Here is a 25764-nt window from a genome sequence, read left to right on the forward strand (position 1 = left end):
TTTAAGGGTGGTTTTGAACTATATTTATCATAATGTGATAGCACAAGAGGGTAACATCTGGCATTAGTTAATGAAAAAGTGAAAATCCATGACTGAGGGAACAGGATAAGAAGATTAATAAGACGAAGTTTGGGAGATACCTGCATATTCAGATCTAGTCCATAAATATAATCAAAGCAACATTTATAAATGGCATTTAATTTTAAAGAAGACATTTTTTTATCTTGATGACGAGATGTATTAGAAGTTAAAGGAGAAATTTTTATCTCACTGTGAATATATTAATACATATTGTCCGTTATCTGTTTGTGTAACGCGATATATATCTACACGGGTTCTGATTCTGAAATCTTGATTCTGAGGAAAATCCGAAGAGTTGTGATGACTTATCTTCATAAAATAAGACTAAGTTTACATCAATCAATACTATGCACTAGTCACACAGTTACGTATTTGCCTAATAATTTTCCTTTGAATTACAACTGACGACGGGTTTGAACAGAATTTGAACAATTCGTCAATTTCATTGTTAGTTTTCAATTCTGTTATTTATGTGAAACAACCAATAATGATATAATAACAGATCTTAAATATAACCTTTACAGGACTTGATAATTAACTACGAAATTTTAAGAATTGTTAAATTCTCTTAAACAACCCATTCATCACGTTTATTTTCTCGTTCTGTGAAAGTTCTATCAAAATTATTTTATTATTTCAGTTCTGTGGTGAAGCAACTCCTCTTCGTAATGATATAATAACAGAACTTAAATAGGACTTTTACAGAACTTGAAAATTAACCTAGAAATTTGATGAATTTTTCAACTAACCCGTTCCCAGTCTTTTAGGTACTCACTTGCGCCTAGATTGCACATTACATAATTCTAACATTAGAAATTAGATCTAACATTACAAATTTTAAATGACCTTAAAAACAAAGATAATTAGATCTAATAAAAGAAATTTTAAATGACCTTTAAAACAAAGATAATTAGATCTAATTATTAGAAATTTTAAATTACCTTAAAAAACAAAGATAGAAATTTTACATATAATTATTTACATCGCTCTTTGATTTGACCTGTTGTAAGAAAATAATATTATCTAAAATATGGGAAAAATGTTTCAAAATAAACGAATAGGATATTATCATCTTTGCTTATCATATGATAGTTTCGCCATTTATTATTTTATTTGGCAAAGATTAGAGTCTTTTCTAAAATTGGAAGAGAAGAGATACGAACATTTTTTTTAATAAAACCCATTCTGACCCAATTCTATAAGTCTGCATATATTTATATGTGAATAATTAAATGATAAATTAATAATAGCATTAAGTAATTTCGTCAAAATATAATATATTTTTAAATATATCTTTTCACTTTTGGGAATGAATGTAATTTTGGAAGTGAAGTTTTGGTGGCACTCAACGATATGCATTTCTCTGAAAATGGATGATATTATTTTGGAAAAGTAGCTTTATAACACCTATTTTTAAAAAAGGAGATAAATGTCAAATTGTAAATTATAGACCCATATGTATTATGTCATCACTATCTAAACTTTTAGAAAAGATTATATTAAGTAAAATCATGCATCAAATTAAACCAATTATATCAACATTTCAACATGGTTTTATGCCAGACAGATCTACGCCATCTAATTGCTTTACGAAAATTTTATTTCTAATGCACTGTCCAAGGGTCTTCAAGTTGATACAATTTATACTGACTTTAGCAAAGCCTTTGATACAGTTTCTCATCGCATTTTAATGGAAAAATTAGAACACTTGGGAATAAGCGGCAACTTTCTCTAATGGCTTAGAAGTTACTTATCATACAGAAAATTATCTGAAAAAATTACCTCCACAACTTCCTACACTTTTTTTGCCTTAAGTGGGGTCCCCCAAGGTTCCCACCTAGGACCAATTCTTTTCCTACTATTTATTAATGGCTTTTCACTAATTTTAGATAATATTCACTTTCTTCTATTCGCCGACGATCTAAAGATGTTTAAATCGATCGATAATTCTTCTGATTGTTTAACTCTACAAATGAACTTAAATAAACTTTATGAATGGTGCATCGTAAACAAATTACATCATAATATTAACAAATGCCATACGATCAGTTTCCATAGATCTAAAAACCCCGTTATTATTCGACTACTCAATTAACAATGCCAATCTAAAAAGAGTCTTTGAATTCAATGACCTTGGAGTTATCTTTAACTCTAAATTACGCTTCTTGAATCACATTAATAGCATTACCAGTAAGGGATTACAAATGCTTGGATTTATTCTCAGAATCGCTAAAGACCTTAATAACATAAAAACTAAAAAATTACTATACACGTCTCTGGTAAGAAGTCAGGTTGAATACAATTCAACCATTTGGTTTCCTCATTTCAACTCTCATTGTTTACAAATTGAAAAAATTTAAAATAATTTTTTTACGTTTTATTAATTTAAAAATTGGTATTCCTATTATTGAAATCAATTATGTCAATTTTCGCAGTAAACTTAACTTATCGAAATTATATGAAAGGCGAAAAATATTTGATCTTCTTTTATTATATAAAATTGTTCATTCAAGGTAAGACTGCCCTGACACTATAAATTTGCTCTCTTTACATATACCTCTAAAATATACTAGACGGAATATTTTATTCTACAACAATAACTTCGCTACGAATTCTGTGTTAGAAAGAATACATAGGTTGGGCAATGAACTAAGTGATGTCGCTGACATATTTAATTTAAACTTCAATACATTTAAAGCCAAATTATTCCACCATTTTTGAAGTGAAACTTCTTTAGGCGCGTAATGAATTTTCGGGGACGGAGTAAAACCGAGTCACGATCGAAACGAAAATGCGGGTACCCCCACCACCGATTAAAGTTCATTTGATCTAGTCAAAGTTTTGAAGTAACATATAAATGCTTCTTACCTCATCCCGACAACTGGCGTTGGTGGTGTAATGGTCAGCATAGTTGCCTTCCAAGCAGTTGATCCGAGTTCGATTCTCGGCCATCGCACATTATTTTTTTGTTTTTAACGCCTTTTTCATTCAATATCTTATTTTTTAGTAGGTCAGAACATTTTTTAAAAGAAAATAATATTGCAAAATAATAAAAACACTTATCTCACTGTGATAAAACATTACTCCGCTAGAGCGCGCTTTGCGTTATTGTGTTGGATTAAAATTATTATCTTATCCGTATATTATGATAATTGTATTACATTTATTTAATTAATTTATTTATTTTGATAATATGTAATAATTTTCAAAGTTTTGAAGTAACATATAAATGCTTCTTAGCTCATCCCGACAACTGGCGTTGGTGGTGTAATGGTCAGCATAGTTGCCTTCCAAGCAGTTGATCCGAGTTCGATTCTCGGCCATCGCACATTATTTTTTTGTTTTTAACGCCTTTTTCATTCAATATCTTATTTTTTAGTAGGTCAGAACATTTTTTAAAAGAAAATAATATTGCAAAATAATAAAAACACTTATCTCACTGTGATAAAACATTACTCCGCTAGAGCGCGCTTTGCGTTATTGTGTTGGATTAAAATTATTATCTAATCCGTATATTATGATAATTGTATTACATTTATTTAATTAATTTATTTATTTTGATAATATGTAATAATTTACAGAAAAAAAAATTAAAACTATCTCCCTCTGATAAAATATCCGTTCGCTAGAGCGCACTACGCGATCTTGTGTGGGATTCTATTTCTGTACATTGTACATTATTTTTAAAAATATATTATATTGAAGTGAAAATCGACACGAAAATGCGGGTACCCCCACCACCGCTCACCGTTCACTGTCCCTCTCTCACCATATGCGCTTGTTGAGGTGGGGGAGCCGCTCACGAACGTTCTCTCTCTTCTCTTCTTTCCTCTCTCTCAGACACCAGCGAACTGCGCCACGCCAAGCATCAGCTGCTTGGTTAGTATACTGCGTCGTGAGTGTAATACGAGTGAAATACGTAATTGATTGTGGTTCATACGGTTTAACAAAAGAAGTTTCACTTCTGTCTTGCGTAGGCTTGACACACCCACTTTTTAAATGTAAATAATGTATGAGAAATCAATATATTTTATTTAGATTTTCTATTGTTTGTTTTATACTGTTGTTAAAAATGAAATTTGTAATTGTTACGTACTTAAAAGCCCAATAGGGCGTCAATAAATAAATAAATGACGGCAGTTAATATACGAAATATATGTCGGTCCTACCCAATCGGAATTTCGCTCAGTTTTTAACGCAGTTGACTTCAGTCCATGGGAAGAAAGGTTCAATTCAAACCAAGATGTATAATACTCGTAGTAAAAAAAAACGTTGATTCATTGATAGATCGTATAAGCCCATATATATTAAATTTAATTGCTTAAATTTATAATATTATGGGGTAGCTAGTGGTCCGATGGTATAATACTCGGCAATAATAGATAATATAAAACTTTCTCCCGTGAAGAAAGCCGTGATGCAACTGTCATGGGTGTATTCCCTTATCACTAATGTCACTGAGGGGTAATTTTACAGATAACAATGCTAAGAGTAGGTACCTAGATTGGCCGCTACAGAAATTTATATAGTGATAAAACGCCTTAATAAATCAATTCATTAATTAATGCAATGGCATTTAAAAAAATTATTAAGGTAAAAGATTTTTCTGCACTTTGACTGTTGCAAAATTGTTTTATTCTAACAAGCAAACTAACATACGCTTATCAACGACTCTTATATTTCTTCAAGCAACTTTGTAACTCCATAACGTTGACATATATTATTAATAGTGATTTCTGCAAAACAACAAAACATTCAACATAATTTTAAAAGTATACCAATGTTTTAAATAATATAAAAGGTCAATAGAAAAATTCATAACATGTCAAACGCATAATGCATGGAATTAATTAATTTATCGTAAGACAGAATGGAGAACGGCCACATTTTTCAATGGGTGTCAAATTATAAGATTGAAGAGAATGAATATCTATCGAATTCGATGTGTGTGTGTGTGTATTTTTTTCAAATAACTGTAATTAAATTCAACATCTTCCTACTGCTTTTTGTAATGCCTAAGATTTTTATATTTGAGCTAAAACCGCCCATTTTTCTATTTCAAAACTTTCCCTGAAACATAAGTTTGGATATCTTCTATTTGGTACTCTGCATTACGTGAAATGCGTAACATTTTTCTATTTCCAAACTTTCCCTGAATCATAAGTTTGGTTAACTTGTATTTAGCACTCTTCATAATATGAAATACATCACGTTATTCTATTTCCAAACTTTCCCTGAAATATAAGTTTGGTAAACTTGTATTTAGTTCTCTTCATAATATGAAATACATCACATCATTCTATTTCCAAACTTTCCCCGAAACAAAAGTTTGGTTAACTTGTATTTAGTACTCTTCATAATGTGAAATACATCACATTATTCTATTTCTAAACTTTCCCTGAATTACAAGTTTGGTTAACTTGTATTTAGTACTCTTCATAATGTGAAATACATCACATTATTCTATTTCTAAACTTTCCCTGAATTACAAGTTTGGTTAACTTGTATTTAGTACTCTTCATAATGTGAAATACATCACATTATTCTATTTCTAAACTTTCCCTGAATTACAAGTTTGGTTAACTTGTATTTAGTACTCTTCATAATGTGAAATACATCACATTATTCTATTTCTAAACTTTCCCTGAATTACAAGTTTGGTTAACTTGTATTTAGTACTCTTCATAATGTGAAATACATCACATTATTCTATTTCTAAACTTTCCCTGAATTACAAGTTTGGTTAACTTGTATTTAGTACTCTTCATAATGTGAAATACATCACATTATTCTATTTCTAAACTTTCCCTGAATTACAAGTTTTTTTTTAACTTGTATTTAGTACTCTTCATAATGTGAAATACATCACATTATTCTATTTCTAAACTTTCCCTGAATTACAAGTTTGGTTAACTTGTATTTAGTACTCTTCATAATGTGAAATACATCACATTATTCTATTTCTAAACTTTCCCTGAATTACAAGTTTGGTCAACTTGTATTTAGTACTCTTCATAATGTGAAATACATCACATTATTCTATTTCTAAACTTTCCCTGAATTACAAGTTTGGTTAACTTGTATTTAGTACTCTTCATAATGTGAAATACATCACATTATTCTATTTCTAAACTTTCCCTGAATTACAAGTTTGGTTAACTTGTATTTAGTACTCTTCATAATGTGAAATACATCACATTATTCTATTTCTAAACTTTCCCTGAATTACAAGTTTGGTTAACTTGTATTTAGTACTCTTCATAATGTGAAATACATCACATTATTCTATTTCTAAACTTTCCCTGAATTACAAGTTTGGTTAACTTGTATTTAGTACTCTTCATAATGTGAAATACATCACATTATTCTATTTCTAAACTTTCCCTGAATTACAAGTTTGGTTAACTTGTATTTAGTACTCTTCATAATGTGAAATAATCACATTATTCTATTTCCAAACTTTCCCCGAAACAAAAGTTTGGTTAACTTGTATTTAGTACTCTTCATAATGTGAAATACATCACATTATTCTATTTCTAAACTTTCCCTGAATTATAAGTTTGGTTAACTTGTATTTGGTACTCTTCGTGATGAATTTGGTACCGTTCATGAGACATCTCCGAGATTTTGACTATTTGATTTAGATTAAGAGCCTCTACCCACAAAAAAGCTTTTTTTAATGCGTAGATTATTAAAATAACTTTATCTTGCTTTGTTTATAACTTCCATATTGTTATTTCAAAAGGTACCAATAATTTGACAAGATTAAAATCACACATAATATTACTCTGCACGTTTTAATTTTTTAGCTTGTCCAATGATATTACGAACTTAAATATCGTCTATAAAATGACAACCAAACATTAGTTTAGAAAGAATTATATTTTGTAATTGTTATGTATTTTAATACTTATCTCTAATCTACAGATAGTATTAAATATACTTAATAATCTGAATAAAATGCATTTCACGATAATTCCAAATAATCATTTAAGATTTGTATCTTTAACATAACACCCACTGGAAGAAGATTTAAGATTATTGGAGTATTTACTAATTAATACTTGTTTTGTAAATCGTTTAGTTTATATAAAACGAAAAAATAAACAGCTTTCTCTTAGCTAAAATTATAAAAAATAAAAGTCTTTTCCTTGACGTTGATCGCACTTTTTCATTTTATATGAAAAACTCATAAGATATCAACCTGTCCGAAGCAAGTGAGACTATGGCATCTTTAATTTGTGTATGTTGGATATGAAGATATTGAGGAGTGCGAATAATCATGTCTGGGTTCTGGGTTTTACCTCGCTCTGCAGATCTAGTCACTAAACAACGGTTAAAGGCATTAAATTTCGATTTTGATTGGTGGACTTTCACTTAACTTTACCGAAGTCTCAATTTTGCTCCAGTATGACTCTGCTGATATTATAGTGGTCTCTGGATCCCAGAAAATCTTAATTACTAACCATCTTACTAATTAGATTATTACACGCCCGTTCAACGTAGATAAGGTAAAGCCGGCCTTGAGCCTGATTTAAGACCGTTTTAGCCAAATAAACGACATGGTAATAGGTCAAGTTTTTTACTGTTACGTTCCGCGTAATATTTACACCACGTTTTTTAGTAAGGCTTTAAGAAAAATAAGTTTACTTAATAATCGTTTTATAATTTACCAACTTTTTTCAGTGTAATTTTAGATTCAGAAGGTATTTTTCAATTTATTAATTCTTACATTTTTGTCACACGTGTCATGAAAACTTACCTGAAAACGTAAAATAAAAATAATAATTAAACGTTTCTTTATCGTGAACGCATTTGTCAATAATAATTCATAATATTTTGCTGATAATTCGTGGCAAGTAAATTCGCTATGATAATTATTTTTCCTAATATCATTTATCAGTTGCATTCTGCGAAATGTATCTACCCATTAAATGGGTATTTCTACGAAAAAAATGATAATAGACTACTAATTCAGCTTCCAATCTCCATATGCAAGTTTAAATAGATAACGTCATTTCTATTTGCGAATATTTTAGCATTGGTTATAAAGCCTAATGTAGATTTTATCAATAAAATGTCATCGGCGTAAGATAACAACTGAAACTAACCGGATTAATTCATTTAATTTTTTTATTACGTCGTAATAATGTTAAACTTAATAAGTTATAGAAATATTCAAATGTTTATCCAAGTTAAATTACCCTTTTATTACTCTTTGAAATACTCACGAAGGTTGAGAATGATTTAACCTAGGACTTCTCAAAACATTTAATTTTAAATTGTATCTACAGTCTGACCTCCTCCACACTTAACAAACAAACAAACACGGAGAAAAATTACTGATAAAAACATTGCTAATTTATTAAGAATCTCTTCACATTATTTGTAATCCCGTTAAAAACGGGATTGCAGGCCCTTAACGAATGAATTAATAGGTTTCCTTATAAACTCTTAGTAAAAACCAATGTATTGTCACTGTGTCATTAAATCATAAGAAACATTTTCAAACGGCCTTCAATCCCGCTTTTAACTGGAGTACTAATTATTATCAATACTCATTTTTCTCCTTGTTGTATTGTGTGCTTAAGTACATTCTTATACCTTTCACATTCGAGCGATAATTATGCATATATTGCATTAAGTATGTAATATTTTTAAATAGTTCTGTTCCATACTGAAGCAATAATAAGATACCAGGGTTTATTACATTTTGATCTCTCTACTTTCAAGTAACCAGGCATATTTTCTTATTATTTAAACATAATTTCATTGTTGAGTATATCGCTATCAAACAATCAAATATCTACGTTTAAGTAAGTTTTTACCTCTTCTGCTTTCAAATAATAACTAAATATCTGTGCTTAAGTATATTCTTATGAAATTGACTCCCAAGCATTATTCGAACATATATGCTTAAGAACATTCAAACAAATTCAAATATCCGCGCTTAAGTACATTCTTATAAATTAAACGCCCAATCATTATTCAAATATGCCTAAGAACATTCTTCCCCATTTTACTTTCAAACATAAGTACATTCTTATGCAATAAACGCCCAAACATTATTCAAATATGCCTAAGAACATTCTTTCCCATTTCAATTTCAAACAAATTCAAATATCCGCGCTTAAGTATATTCTTATGAAATTGACTCCCAAGCATTATTCGAACATATATGCTTAAGAACATTCAAACAAATTCAAATATCCGCGCTTAAGTACATTCTTATAAATTAAACGCCCAATCATTATTCAAATATGCCTAAGAACATTCTTCCCCATTTTACTTTCAAACATAAGTACATTCTTATGCAATAAACGCCCAATCCATTATTCAAATATGCCTAAGAACATTCTTCCCCATTTTACTTTCAAACAAATTCAAATATCGAAGCTTAAGTTCATTCTTGTACCTGCCGCATATAACTAATAATTTAAAATGTAACAAATTGGGTAGTTACTCTCTTGTAACACGAAAGCATTTCGTATGTCTACATATATACTATCATTTTTTCCGTTACATTAATAGATCGTTATTGCAATAAACGCCTGAGTTGCCGGCAATTAAAAAAAAATATATATACTTATTAATTATCAAAAAAATACTATCAGTTGGAGAAAGTTCCCATTTGAGAACCTCTGGCCTTTTCACGGACGTTGGACTGGCCTACGTGAAATTTAGCCTAATAATTTATTGTGCGTCAGTGATAGTGCACCACACACACATGCACTTATCTATTAGTATTAGTTTGTGCTAATACTTTTCGTGCCTATCTATTCGTACTTATTCACACGAACCTACTTTATTGGCCTATCTGCACAATGAGGTTGTGAAAAAAAAAATACCTAAAAGATAAACGGCACTTCTTGAAAGTGCACCAGTCAAACTATCTAATTTTTTTTTATCAGAGATTAAATGCATCAACATTTTTACGCGAAAGTTGTGTTTTGTGTGCGCTTTTTAGTATTTTGTATACATATTGTACATATTACATGTATTGCTTGGAAAGCTTAGTTACTAGTCGCCATGTTTATATCTTATATCTATTTTTATACGCGAAATATGCGGCTAGGTTTTTGTTATTAAAAAAATATTATGTCATTTCCGTCAAGTCCGCTTAAGGACGATTAAAACAATGAAATGTATGCATTATAATATAAAAAAGTCAGATATACCTATCTACTTAAAAATCGTAATATGTAATATGTACAGGGTTTTCCAATGAGAGGTGTTAATTTAGGTGTTTTTTTACGTAAAAGATCAATGGTTGCTTGTTTGACACGTAGCGCCGTCTTGTTGAAAACAAACGTTGTCGAGATTAATACCATCCAATTCCGGCCATAAAAAAATCATCAATCATCTCTCGATAGCGATCCATTCACCGTAACTGTTGCTCCAGACTCATTTTCGAAAAAGTAAGGTCCAATGACTCCGCCGGACCATAAACCACACCAAACAGTCACACGTTGAGAATAGAGACGCTTTTCAACAATAACTCTTTAGTTTTCCGAGCCCCAGATGCGACAATTCTGCTTGTTGGCGAAGCCACCGAGGTGGAAATGGGCCTCATCACTCAAGATGATTTGCATTTGATTCACTCAAGTGAATTTTAATAATTTCAATGCGTTGTTGAAGCGTGTATCGTTCCATCTATAATATTATTATGCCATTTTTATTAATGGCGTAGTTTCTACTTGTCAAATGTCAAAAAATGACAGCTTCAAAAGTAACATCTACCGAAATAGCGGGCTATTCAAAATAACACCTCTTATTAGAAAACCCTGTATATCATAGCATGCAATACCAGTCACAATGTAGGTTGTTACTAAATTTTAAATACAAAATGGCTACAAACTAGACGTAGTAGACTTGGAAATCTGTATTTTTACTAGTACGACTGCAGTTTCAGTCTTTTGTTTAAGGATGAAGAACCAATCGAATATGGCTAAAGAAAAATAAATAATTCAATTTAAAAAAAAAATTATACAGCTTAAGGCTCCTCCTCCCTTCGCCTCCTTGAAAACTTTTGATTAATTTTCTAGAAATCTGATCTAGAAACATAGCTTAATCCATTTGGCTACGTTTCGCTTCTGAATGGCGGTTTTTTACCAGAGCAAAACTGAGAGTATCTTCCACTCTGATCTAATATATATATATATATATAGAGACTGCAATTGAAATACAACAACTTTTCAGGAGAGCGATTTAAAATTTATAAACTATTATGACTTTTAGAAAATAAATAATCTTAAAATTTTATTTTTTTAGACTTATACTCTTAATATCTAACATGATATACATATTATAAAACTTAAAGCTTGGTCATATTCAATAAATAACTTTGATGATTCCGTGAATCAGTCAATTGATTCGATAGTTTTGGCAATCGCCACGAGTAGAATGGCTACCAGTGTTGTAAAAAAATATCGTCATAACATTTTTTTATCACTATAAAACGACTTATCGCGAGGACCGCATATCGCTATTATAACTTCACTATCGCTGCACACTCTACAACGGACCTAATGTTTTGTCTAACAAAAACAATTTTTTAAAAACGCATGCAAAGTTCCGAGCTGATAACGCAGACGAAACTTTTTAAGGCGATGCAAAATCATGTGTTTTTGGTTTGAAAATTTGGTCGCCTAGAAATCTTTCAGATGCTTTAATTAAATACTGCGAGTAGAATACATCCTGGCCTTTGAAATAATCGAGTAGTTTTTAAGTCTTTTTTTAAGCCCAAAAAAAAATGTATAAGGCCTATGAAAACTGCTTTAAAGTTCAAAATCTCCTACTTACGAACCCATTTTCTGTTATGATTTTATTGTATAATGTGGCAAATTAAGTTATTTATAAAATAATCGGAAAAAATTTAATATTTATGCCTGAACATTCACAAAATAAAATAAAAGGCACTTTTTGGACATGTTTTTTTCTTGCATAAATCAAAACAGGCGGATGGTGATAAGCGGTAATTTAAACCTTATCGCCATCTACGTAAGGGGTTTTATTGTATATTAATAAATTAAAATATTACACGACGTAGTACATCGCCTTAAAGAATAAACTAGTAGCTTTGTAACAGTAGACCCCCGCGTCCCAAAAATAATATTTCTAAAATTCTCTTATTTTACAAATCATAACCAAAATTTCTTTAAAGATTTATAAGTAGGTACTTAAATACCTACCTACTTAATCATAAACCATATATTTTATGGAACTTTTTATTTTATTTTAAATTATGAATTATGCAATTTGTCCAAAGAAACGTCGCTATCTGGATGACTAAAATGTAGGTACCATAATATTGAAATAATCCCAAGAATAACCCTAATTAGAAAGTCCAAATAAACACGACGATTTTACATTTGAAAAAAGAAGCTTTTCGGAACCTTTAAAACGATTAATTAAATACGTGTTGAACTTGTTGAATTTCGCTCCACGCTCCCGTTTTAAGGTTAGGAAATGCGCATGAATGTTTAAAATAACCCAAACTAACACCCTGAAAACCTATTTTGTGCGTGTTTAGTTAAACCCTCTATTCGACGTTGTCTCCATTAGATTTTAAGTTGAAATCAAGTGATGTTTTTTTAAAAAGCCTTTGCATGCAGCGGAATTCGACAAGTTTACCCAATTTTTTAAATCAATATATTTTTATATAAAACGAAAGTGAGAGTAACTTTTCAAATACCTTTGTCGAATTAATTATGTTTTTTTTTTGTTTTTTGTAAAGTAGTAATTACAGTTTAAATATATAAAAACCATCAGTAAGCGACTTTAAAAACATTGTTTGATTTGAGATTTTTAAAATTTATATTGCATTATATGTATATGTCGATGCATAATACTGAAAGAGTTTTTCATTTGCTTTCAAGAGCGGTATATTATTTTGAAATACATTCAAAAACAGCAAATTTATCTGAAATCAAATACAATCTGAAAAGACAGTGTAAAATGATAAAGGCTTTAAGGGTTAAATTTTTTTTTTTAAATTTCTTCGATTTTAAAAAACTATATTATATACGTACTTCATTTAAAAAACTAGTATCGAATTTAGAACACTATACCATATTAGATCATATTAGATCCAGAAAATTATAACAATATTTAAAATCGATTTGCGAACACTTTGTTCAAAATTGAATTTTTAAAAAAATTAATTGATTTTCGAACACTGTGTTCAGTATTTAATCCAAAGAATTTTAAACCAATGTTCGAACGCTTTGTTAGTATTTAATTTAAATAATTTTAAATCGATTATCGACTTTATTCAGTATTTTATTTTAAAAAAATTGAATCGATTTTCGAATACTTTATTCAGAATTAAATTGAAATCGATTTTCGAACACTTTATTCAGAATTTAAATTGAAATCGATTTTCGAACACTTTATTCAGAATGTAAATTGAAATCGATTTCCGAACACCTTATTCAGTTTAATAAATAGGTTCTAATAGTTAAGTTGGTTAAGACGCCTGTCGCGGTAAAACAAGAGATCCTGGGTTCGATTCCTATTATCTTTTTATTTTGTGTCTTTACATATTTCGTATTATCTTCTTCTTCAATGATACTTGTAATGATTCAGTATTTAATTTTAAGATTTTTTCAACTAGTTTCAGTATTACATTTCAGGAAACTTAAAACGTAATTATAACTGACACGAGTTTCAGTGATACACCTATTGACCTGTACCCATTACAGCAACTTTCTCTTATAATATTATAACCTTAGATAGTTTTATTCGCATAACTATTTGTTCATGCTGAAAGTATTATTATTTATAGATTGTCTTATCTCCCTCGATTCGCTCGCCATTAGTTTTTGCTGCAGATGAGTGTTTTTTTATTCTCGCTAGATATACTCCAACTACTTTACTACAATTTATTTATGAAATAATATTTTCTGTAGCAGCTGCCATGAGGTATTTTAGTTTCTAAATAAATTGTAGTGACCCAGACTATTCGCAAACAACTTTTTTTTGCAATAGATAGTGAATCAATATTTATGTCTGCTACGTACGCACTCTCGTAATATTAGAATCAAACGACAGAACTTTTATATTATATAAGGTTTATGTAAATATTGGCACTAGATCTTTTTGTAGAATTGCCCTGGTGAAAGAACATCATTCAGAAACGAAACGCTGCTTGAAGTGGGCTTATAAGTATTTAATTTGAGATGCGGGTACGGGTACCGCCGCCCCGGAACCCATTTATTAAATAACCAACACCACTGCCTTAGGTATCTCCAGTGATTTGATATGCTTGGTGACTTGGCAGAGGTGTCTGGGTTCATGGAGCGAAATTTGTCTAGGTCTTGGCCGTGGACACGTCTGGACTGGTTGAGGGACACCTTTTGATTTCTCCAGCGGAAAACTCTCAATCTCCTGGACACACTGACTCCCAGATTCAAACCCACTTCCACACCGTTTTCCTTCTCAGATCTTCCTCTTCTTGCTTTTCTTAAATAGACCCTCCACACAGCATCCTCTAAGATGACATAGACCCTGATGAAAATTATTTTGCGGAAGGCCTGGGGGGATAATATTTATTTTCCCATTTTATTATTTTAATCGGGGCTCAGGTGGTAATATTGTTTTAAAAACCGAATAGTCAGGTACTTCTCAACCTTTATCTTTCCTTTCTCCTTTCTCTTCTCCACTATTTATTTCATTAATTTAATGGAAATTTTGTATAGCGCCGCTTTTTTGAAATATCACCTCAGGGGCGTTGGATTATTATTCGATCATAAGTACTGTCAACCATGCCTATACCATTATATTAAATTACGATACATATTTTAAATACCATAAATTATGTGTTTTCAGTGTTAATCTCGTACTGGATTGATATTGCAATGAAAACCTTGTTTTACGCCTAAAGCGGTTGCGAAGGTAATTTATCGTCAATGTTTTTTTATAAATATTATCTAAATAAATTTTAATTTAAAAAAATGATGACCCGCTTCTTATATTTTTCCTACTCTGGCGCTTACCGCGTCATTTCATAATAATGTAATTTAGTCGGGACAAAATAATGCACGATATTTATGGTTCATTTTGATAACTTATTAAAACCTTGAACTTCTGAATTAATATGCATTGATTACAAGAACTGAAAAGTCTACAAAACAACCTAAAAATAGAATAAATGTTTTTGTGAAAATCATTGTAACACTGTTTTTATTAGGAAAATCACTGGAGATATTTTGAATTTCATACCTTTTTCTTTCCACTGATGATAAAAATTTCTATAATATATGCCAGCCTTGACTATGTAAGCTGAATGATTAGGTGTCCCATATAAATAAAAATCGGATATGTTTATCCAAGACACTATACAGGTTACAAACCAATTCTTTAAAACTTTGTAATTATTCAAAAAGAGCTGCCAATAATATGGGAAAAATTAGTTGCAAGATATTATTGTTAATTCTAAATTTTAAATATTAGATCGACAAAATGTCGAATAATAATTAGGTTCCAATATCCGAGTGGTTAGAGTCGTTGTCCCGGTAAGAAGGAGATCCTGGGTTCGATTCCCAGATGAGACCGTTACTTTTTTGTGTCTTGTTCTGTTTCATGTTTTGTTTAGTTTTATTAGTATTATCTTCTACTTCAATCTTTATATTTATATTTCCTAACAAAGTACAGAGTTTGTACATAGTTAGTTTCCAAGTAGATTAATGAATGGCTTGATAATTCATTTCGTTTTATCGTCTATTGAAGAGTTGATTTCGTTATCATTCTATTTTCAAGTTCTGTGAAAGATTTTTTAAAATTCTGTTTTTATTTCAGTTCTTTCAAGCAACTACCCTATAATGATATACTGACAGAACTTGAACAGGACTTTCACGCAACCCGAAAATGAACGATGAAATTTGATGAATTGTTCAAATTCTCCGAAACAACCCGTCTTAAATGTCATAAATCGTTTTCAAATAGATCAAGATTTCGAATATTTTAGCTTTGTACATTTTGTTATCAAGGTGTTTGTATAGCCAAAGAAAAAATTTTCTAAAAATATAAAGTATGACCACTTAAAAACAAGCATTTTTTGTGGTAGGATGTTGATAACTGCATTATGCACTCATTTTTACAAATATTAGTAGATAATTATTTTTGTGAGTTTAGATTAAGCTTCTCGTGGACGTGCGACTAAGATTCTCGACTATGAATTTAGAAGTCGTGGGGTCAAAAATGTGATTTTATTAGACTTCATTAATGTGTGCTAATAAAATTTAGCATATTTGTTGTAGGTAATCTTGTATCGCCCTGCGGTTCTGGGTATCGATTCTCCAATTCAGGCCGCTCGCAATCGCCATCTAAAGTATATACATTAGTCGACATTATAGTTCTTGAATCTCGTCGAAGGTACATACTTACATACGCCAAACGTCAAAAGTCATTCTACTCGAACAACGAGAGGGTCGAACCACTCGTTGTTCGAGTGGGATGACTTCGTCGAGAATCGAGACAATGGTCAAATATTACTATTCAGAATCGACATGTTATGTTGATTGAAATCTCAGTAGCCGTTTTTGTTGACAAATCCAGATAAATCTCAACTTTCTTCTTTTTCCAACTCCCCTCTCCCCCACTCCGCCAACTTCAGCTTCACAACATAAAGTAGGTAGGTAAACACAACTAATTTGCTGGGGATGCCAAAGATAGTTTTGAGCAGTTGGAGCTCTTGAGCGGGCCATGAGAATCTTCATAATTTTATGTTAGGTTCAGTTATCTTTCCTTCAGAATCTTTCCTTCAAGAATCAAAACATTGCTTTAAATGATTTAGATTGATGGCCAGATCTGAATATCCAGGTGCCTACACCTACACCCCACTTCCTCATACCAAAGTCACACTGGCTCCGAACAGTTGGGAAATTCGTTGCGGAACTCACATTAAATAACGGTGCTAGTCTAAGACATTATCAGAATAAGAGATGTCGGTCGACAGTGACAGAGAATCGCATTTCCACATAGACACAATATGATTTATGCAAATAATAAGTGATAAATTACCAGGTAAAATAGTACAACAGTACACCTTCTAAAAATTGGAGCCACTCCGACTGATAAAGAAATAATGTGGCCTTGACTGCGATCAAATAAGTGAGGCAACTCATATCATTTGCGTGTGTATTTAATAAAAACATTATGAAGGTGTCTGTGAATAGAAGTGTGCATTCGGGACTATCGACCGTACCTGTGTTGGAACATGTGCCATTAGATTATCCGCGGAAACAGTGCGACCGAACCAGAACTCTGCTCTATCAATTATATTATTAATTCGCCAATCACTCATAATCGAAACGCTTGACATGGCTTTGGTCGCGTTTGGTGACCAGATCTGAATAGCCAGGTACTTCCCACCTTCATCTATCCCATCTTCCCCACCACCATTACTTTCAACCTCACAAAATACCCCAATTGAGGATGCCATAGATGCCATCACTGGCTCCAGACGGGTGGGAGAAGTTCGGACTCTTGTGCGGTTTCACATTAAAAAAATAATATTTATTAACTTTGCTACCCGGTTTCGCCCCAGTGTCAGCTCTTTCTTACTGTCGAATAATTTATGCAGATGTCATTTTCAAAACGAACAAATAATTCTATTAAACAATTTTCTTATTCTCTCATTATTCATTATATTACTACAATGTAGTCTTTAATAATTAAAAAAACAAATAAATAAACGAAAATAATAAATTCTTATTAATTCCAAACGGGATTATTTGCCTTAGTTTGAACACATATTTTTCTTTTTGAGTAGTAGTGTTTTTTTTTTTGATATTTTAATGAATATTTCAAACCTCTTATAACTCATGATAAAAATAACATTGCGTACTAAAAATAGTTGCGTTGACCTACAAATTGCATACAAACAATACTATGCAAATTTCATTACACCAGATATATCCGTTCAAGAGCTTTCACTGCTTCAGAATACATATAAACATTTTGAAATTTGACACTGTACCTTTTTACACATACGTTTTAATTGCTCCAGATATATGTAAATTCTCAAAAAATTTGTGAAATGGAAATATAAAACATTAAATTAGTGCATAAAGTATCTGTTTGTGCACTAAATTGATAAAAATTAAATAACATCAAGCTTCTAATTGCGGTAGAAAAAAGAGGAAATGTTGATCACTGATATAGTCACCGATCCATCGAGGTCACTTTCTTTCTGACCTCTCGCTATCGTTGTATTTTCAGACAACTTATTTGCTATCTGAAAAAATATTATGCATGTGTAACATATTAAATAAATAAATTCTCTATTTGCTTTGCCAATGTTGCTATCGCACGCGTCAAAAGTATTGCGAATATATCGTTAAGAAATTATAGAGTTTTAGCCGCATCATGTTGTGTTAAAAAAAACATTGTCCGGTAGATACTCGTAGATGCACAATTTTAAATTATGATTTACGATTAACTCACAACAGTCCGAACTGCCTGGAGCCAATGGGACTATGGCAAACCATATATTGTGAGCAAATGCAACGTAATAAACCTCTTGTTTAAATATACTTTTCTTTATTTTCAGGTAAGTGTAACGAGAAGTCAAAATGGTGAAGAAATGAAAAAATATTACTAAAATTAAGGTAGGTGATAAACTTTAGACAGAAATCATTTTGAAAACGAAAAATTTATCTATTTAGTGTGCTTTTTCAATTAGTATTTACTTTACAATTAAAAAGTTAAAAACATATTATTTAAGATCATTTAAAATAATAAATAGTATATTTGCGGCACGTTCCAGAGTGGAAGACACCTCAGTATCGCCTTGGTGTAAGACCGCCATTCAGTTTTTAAAGGTTGCTTGAAATGGCTTTGGCTGTGTTTGTTGACCAGATCTGAATAGCCAGGTACTTCCCACCTTCATCTATCCCATCTCCTTCCCCTCCCCACTACCTTCAGCCTCACAACATACCCCAATTGGGGATGCCGTAGTCTCACTGGTTCCAGACGGTTGGGAGCAATTGGGACGCTTGCGGGGTTTCACAATTAAAAAAAATTACCTACATAATTTTGTTTTTATTAGTTTTGTTTTTCGATCTGATAACAAACAACCACAACAAAAAGTTTGCTAGAAGAGAAATAAACAATTAACAAAATTAAAAGAATAATAACTAATTAAAAAATCTTAAAATGTCGGGTTAGTGTATATTTTGCAATACAAAATCTATGTTCAAAATAAACATTCGTTCGTTTATTAGTTTCTCCTTAGGTTGCCTATAAAGATAACTGTGCCAATTTCCAAAGAACTTATGCATTCTCCAGTTCTTTTTTAATTCTTATCAATATTGAGTCTGGAAAACTCCAGATTCGACGTAATGTGGGTGCGCGTCAATCTTGCCAGTACGGCAAGATTCTACGCATGTCTATACCGCTCACCGAACCATAGCGAATCAGACACTTCCGAGCTCTTCAAACATTTGAGCGATACTATTGATGATCTCTTGCCCCGCTACCCTTCGGCCGAGTTTGTTGTTCTGGGGGACTTCAACGTTCATAACGAACCATGGTTGAAGTTCTCAGGCCCAACGGACTCGGCTGGCCGACAGGCGGAATCCTTTGCCATTTGCTACGGATTAGAGCAATTGGTTCAGGAGCCCACAAGGGTTCCTGATGTCCAGACTCACCGCTCCAATCTGTTAGACCTATTCTTAACTACTGTGCCACACGGTTATAAGATTGACGTCACAGCGCCTCTGGGATCATCTGACCACTGCCTAGTGACGACATCAATCCCCGTTAGCCTCAGACCAACCAATGAGAGGCTGAGGAGAAAAGTGTGGCACTATAGGTCAGCAGATTGGTTCGGTATGCGGGCCCATTTCAATGCTTTTCCGTGGTCAGCTGTTTGTTTTCGGACTTCGGACCCTTCAAGATGTGCCCAGGAGATTGGTGAAGTCATCAATTCGGCGATGGATGGCTTCATACAATCGACTACTAAAGAAACTGGTGTGGGCTCAAAGCCGTGGTTCAGTCGACAATGCTCCGAAGCAGTTCGACGAAAAAACGCGGCTTACCGAGCCTACAACACATCTCGAACGCCCGAAAGCAGATCAGCATACAACAAATCGGCAAAGGAATGCAAGAGAATCATCAATAGGTCAAAATTCGAACACGACCTGCAGATCAGCAAAAAGCTGGCTGTCTGCCCGCATGGCAGCAGAGCATTCTGGTCGCTTGCGGGCTCAATAGGTCGAAATTTTTGCAAATCCAGTTTGCCACCTCTTACCAGACCTGACGGCTCACTAGCAAACACCGCCACCGAAAAGGCTAACTTATTAGGGAAAATGTTTGCGGAAAACTCGACCCTCGACGACGGGGGTGCTGTTCCGCCGTCGGTTCCTCACTGCGGCTTCTATATGAAAAAGCTGAGGATCCGGCATCGGGATGTACCACGTCATACGGGGGCTCGATGTTAACAAAGCTAGTGGACCTGATGGAATACCTGCCCTGGTATTGCAGAGGTGTGCTGCGGAAATAGTTCCAGTTTTGACAAAGCTCTTCAAAATGTCCCTGAAGTGTGGCACTGTGCCCTCTGGTTGGAAAAAAGCGGTAATTCACCCTATTCCCAAGAAAGGTGACCGCTCCAACCCGGCCAACTACCGCCCCATAGCGATCACATCAGTTCTGTCCAAAGTGATGGAACGAGTGATCAACGACAAACTGCTCACATACCTCGAGAAGAACAAAATTATCAACGACCGTCAATACGGATTCCGGCGGAACCGCTCGTGCGGTGATCTTCTCGCGTATGTGACGCATGTTTGGGGGCGGTGCCTGGAACGTCACGGTGAGACCCAAACGGTCGCACTAGACATATCCAAGGCCTTTGACCGGGTCTGGCACCGAGGACTTGTCAACAAATTGCATTCTTACGGACTTCCCGCATCCCTGTGTACGTGGATTGCTGACTTTTTAAGGGATAGGTCGATTCAGGCGGTTGCTGACGGTTTCACCTCTTCCTCGCACTCCATAAATGCTGGCGTCCCACAGGGATCGGTTCTGTCTCCGACTTTGTTTTTGTTGCACATCAATGACCTTTTGACATGTGCACCGATTCATTGTTACGCGGATGACAGTACAGTTCATGATAACTTTTTGTTTGACAAGCCCCCAAAGGGCACACAAACTCCAACGGCTCGGAGGGCTTTGAAGCAGAGAATGGACGGTTATCTCGAGAGTATTTCCTCCTGGGGTAAAAATAATCTCGTCGAATTTAATGTTTCAAAGACCCAATCCTGTCTGATTACGTCTAAAAGGGATCCAAATGATAATCTAGTCTCCTTCAACGGAATCAATCTTCCGAACAGGCCTTCCATTGATATGCTTGGTGTAACTATAAGTGACCAGCTCAGGTACGGGGGCTCCATCGAAGCCAGAGTAAAGTTGGCCTCTCAGAAGCTGGGCGTACTGTACAGGGCCCGCAGATACTTTAATAGTACACAACTGCTCACCCTGTACAAATCGCAAGTGCGTCCTACTGTCGAATTTGGCAGCCATCTCTGGTCTGGAGCCCCAAAATACCTGAAAAAAACCCTTGACTCTGTGCAGAAACGGGCGGTCCGTTTGATAGATTCCCCAATCTTAACAAACGGACTGCAATCTTTAGAGCACAGGCGTCAGGTAGGTATGCTGTCCTTGTTCTATCGGTATTACAATGGAAGATGCTCTGAGGAACTAGCGTCATTGATCCCTTCGGCACCGGTGCGTAGTCGGGATACACGCCAAACGCGCGCCCAACATTTGTACACAGTTGACACTTGTCACATGAGAACGGGTCGCTTCTACGATTCGTTCTTAAGTTCAACAGCTCGGCTGTGGAACGAACTGCCGGCCTCTATGTTTCCTCCCTCCTACAACATGGGACTCTTCAAGACCCGTGTTCACTCCTTCCTCTCCACAAAAAGACCCTCCACACAGCATCCCCAAAGATGACATAGGCCCTGAGGGAAATTATTTTCTTCAGGGCCTCCTGTGTGGAGTAAATATAAAAAAAAAAAAAAAAAAAATAATCTCTCACAAATCTGTACAAACAAAAAATCTAACAGAGATAAAACAAACGAATATTACTTTCACTCCATTTTTAAATATCATTATTACAAAAATGTTATTTAATAAAACTTTTAGTACCAACCTACCTATTTAGATCGAATAGCAAACAACATTATTATTACATCTTCAAAAAATAATAATCATTAATGCTTGATAAAAAACATTAAAAGAATAATACTTCCGAGAAGCATCTTTTCGTACTGTTATCAGCAATGGGGCCACAAACACTTTTGCCAAAATTTCACCCACACTAACACACACGGCGGTTAAACAATTTGCGAATAGATTTTCTCCTTATCAGCTGAACTGCGTACATACGAAATACACATACAAACACACACACATAGAGAACGGTAAATATGTTATATAATGCGATGCACTTTAAATTCTACTAGAGCGAATTTTTTAGGGATAACAAACCATAAAAAATATTTAAAATATTGTTTGAAAGTATTTAAAACTCTTTGAGCCTGAGCAAAATATTATCATGTGATCAAATGTTCTCGGTTTAAATTCAATTTCAAAAAGATTCGCTGTTTTTTAACGTACTTCTCAGTATATTCTCAAAAGACTAAAGAAATGTTTCCAGCCATCTAAAATTCGTCGCTTTCCCGAGTTCTTCGCAAAACATCATCTAAAAATGGTCTACCGGCAATCGATTGAAAAGGTTACTTATTGAGTGCTTGATAAGTCTGGAAAATCTGCTGCATTATTATTCAGATCGCCACTTTTCAGAGACAGTACACATTTCAGACTTCGCTGAAACCTTCATATCGAAACTCGGAACCTTGTAACTAATGCATTCACTGAACGCAGTCGATCGCCATCTTGTAATACCTACTTCTGAAAACATCACTAATGTTGCTAGTGTGAAGAGTGAATAATTAAAAAAATACTTAGAAATAAAGTAAGAACTGTTTCGAAGGCCAACATGTTGGCAACTCCTTGGTTATCAGCATGCGTTGTCAAAATGATTGTTAGGTGAGTATAGGTTCTAGGTAAGTACCCCACACAAGCTATAATATACAATACATTTACAACACTGGCAACATTTGGCGAATCCTTTTCTATCGGGAGCTAGCAACATTTCAACCTAACATACCTATATCCACAATAATAATAGGTATAGTAATATTAACTTTGTCGTCTTTTTATATTATATAATTTATTCATTTGATAAAACAAATTCAAGTATATCCGCCAACCGCACGCAGTGTTTACTCATGCGCCTGTATTTAGTGTACATTATTATTCTCAATGACACATTTTATTATTTTTCGTTTAGTTTTTAATAAATTCTAACGCAAGCCACAGTCTGGTGTCCCAGACTGACTGATTGTAGAGAAGATAAAGAAGCATGTATTTATAATAGCTACAAGAGAAAAATCACAAAGAACTCAATACATAACTAGATACCAATACTATATTGAATCTCTAAGTATACAAATATAGGTAACTAATCTAAACTGAATTATAAAAAAATAAAAATAAATCATATAGGAAGAAAAATCAGATTTCGTTGCTTTTTAAGGCAAAGCTTAATGCCAAATCACTATTTTGATTAATCTTTATAACGAAAAATATGCTTTAGATAAATTAAAGGTTTCCCTATCGCTTCGCTGGAGTAGAATACAAATAAAAAAATAAATTACTCAATAAAAAATATAAATGTAAACTACTAAAAAAATATTTTTTCAATAGAAATGTATGAAGGCATAAAGGAAACAACTTTATAAAATACAGTATTATAGCTAAGATTATCTATGGCAGTTTCACTTGATTAACTTTTTTGCTTTCTTTTAAAATTATTTAGAAAATAAATAAGAACCAGTTTTGTGCTTGAAACCGAACGTTTCTAGACTCCGTTTGTCAAGCGATTTTAATGCCTATTACCTACAATATAAGGTATACCAAGAAAATACACATTTTTGGCTTGTAGCTTCCTCTTAAAGGTAAAACAACAAACATACAGTTATTGTTCTGGAAATTTAAAAATATGACAGGATCATGCTCAAATCACGTACAAATAGAAATTACACGAAATTACGTCATTGTCTCAAAAATTTGTGACGATTAATTGATATGGAAAGATCACTAAATTTGTGTATTACAATAAATAAGCATGAAAAATAAATTTGTGCTTCACAATAATTAGCTTGAAAAGTCTGTGGAATTTGTGTCTTACAATTGACATGCGAAGAGACCAAATTTGTGTCTTGCAACAATAAGCATGAAAAGGAATTTGTGCTTTAAAATAATTAGCTTGAAAAGTCTGTGTAATTTGTGTCTTAAAATTGACATGCGAAGAGACCATATTTGTGTCTTACAATGATTGACATGAAAAGATCACGAAATTTGTGTTAAAAAAATTAACAAAGAAAGGTACGAATTTGTGACGAAAAAATGCAATGACACAATGTATTATACTGATTTTCTAAAGTATTCCAAAATATTATGTAAGTACAATTAAATGATCACAAAATTTGTGGTCATCATATTATATATATTGAGTTACGTTATAAGTTAAGTTGTATACGTGTCGAACATTAATCATTTGTGTGGATAAAATGAATAATAAACTAGATATAGTATACTTGTCTATATGATTGTGGTAAATTTGGTAATAGAATTCAATACCACTCCGTACGTATATCTGTAGATGAAAAAAACGAGGCCAAAATAACGAAAAACAGTTTAATCTGAAAAATTTATCTACGAACTATGGTATGTATGGATATATCTATGGACCTATTTGCTAAATATTCTAATCTCCCAAAAGATAATAGCGTAAGTAGTGCGTTTTTATTTAAATAGTTACACGAGATCGAGGTGTTTGTATGAATTGGTACATGGTATTCTGATAATGAATAATTCCTAGATTGGTAGTGGCTTAGCTAATAATAAAAGTTAATAATTTCAGTGTTTTTTACTTACGAAAAAAATTACCAAGATAAAGGTATTTTATTTTATTTTTATGTTGACAAATTAATTGTCTATAGCAATTTAAAACGTGTCATTTTCGATTTGCGGCCGAAACGATATGTTGGTTTTATTCGTAAATAAGGCGGCGTTGATGTCACGCCGGACAACTTTGGTACCAGCCAGTGGCGTTTTCTACGTCATGATAACGTCGTTGCCAGTTGGAACCGTTTCGGAATATGTGGTTTTAAATCGTTTTTAAAATCAATAATTGTGAATGAAAATATTATAAATTACAAATTTTTATTTTTGTTATTTGTTTTTGGGGTATTATGCCGTGTTACGCTAACTCCTTCTTTAGCCAACGTTTCGGACAGCATTTTATAATTTTTTTTATTTATAATTATTTTTTTCCTTTTTTTTTATTAACTTTCAAAAATACAGTTTTTTTACTATTAAGTCCCGTTAAACTGATTGATATCAACGATTGATATCCTCATCATCGTCCATCATCAGGGCAGATGTGTTATTTCAAATAACACGGCATAACACCATAAAAACAAATAACAAAAATACTTTTGGCCGTGAAAAATTGCAGTACTTATTTATTTTCAATAAACTTTATTATATTTAATATAATTTTTAGGGCCATTTTACAAGTTTTCCCAGGGTCTGTAGACTAATATT

The 25764-nt window shown here is 32.8% G+C and overlaps 1 protein-coding gene across 12 annotated transcripts in view; it reads left to right on the plus strand.

The window, feature by feature from the left end:
- Positions 1-25764, plus strand: part of br (broad-complex core protein) — a 145128-nt gene that overhangs the window by 83216 nt on the left and 36148 nt on the right. The window contains exon 2 of one of the 12 annotated variants that reach the window (XM_089636795.1): positions 18635-18692. The exons of the other annotated variants lie outside the window; for them this stretch is intronic. The gene's annotated coding sequence lies outside the window, so the exon portion shown is untranslated. The remainder of the gene's footprint in view (positions 1-18634; positions 18693-25764) is intronic. 12 annotated transcript variants of the gene reach the window in all.

The sequence above is a fragment of the Hesperophylax consimilis genome, chromosome 10 (genome assembly GCF_061612785.1).
Source record: "Hesperophylax consimilis isolate HC1 chromosome 10, BYU_Hcon_1.0, whole genome shotgun sequence".
In the NCBI taxonomy this organism is placed as follows: Eukaryota; Metazoa; Arthropoda; class Insecta; order Trichoptera; family Limnephilidae; genus Hesperophylax; species Hesperophylax consimilis.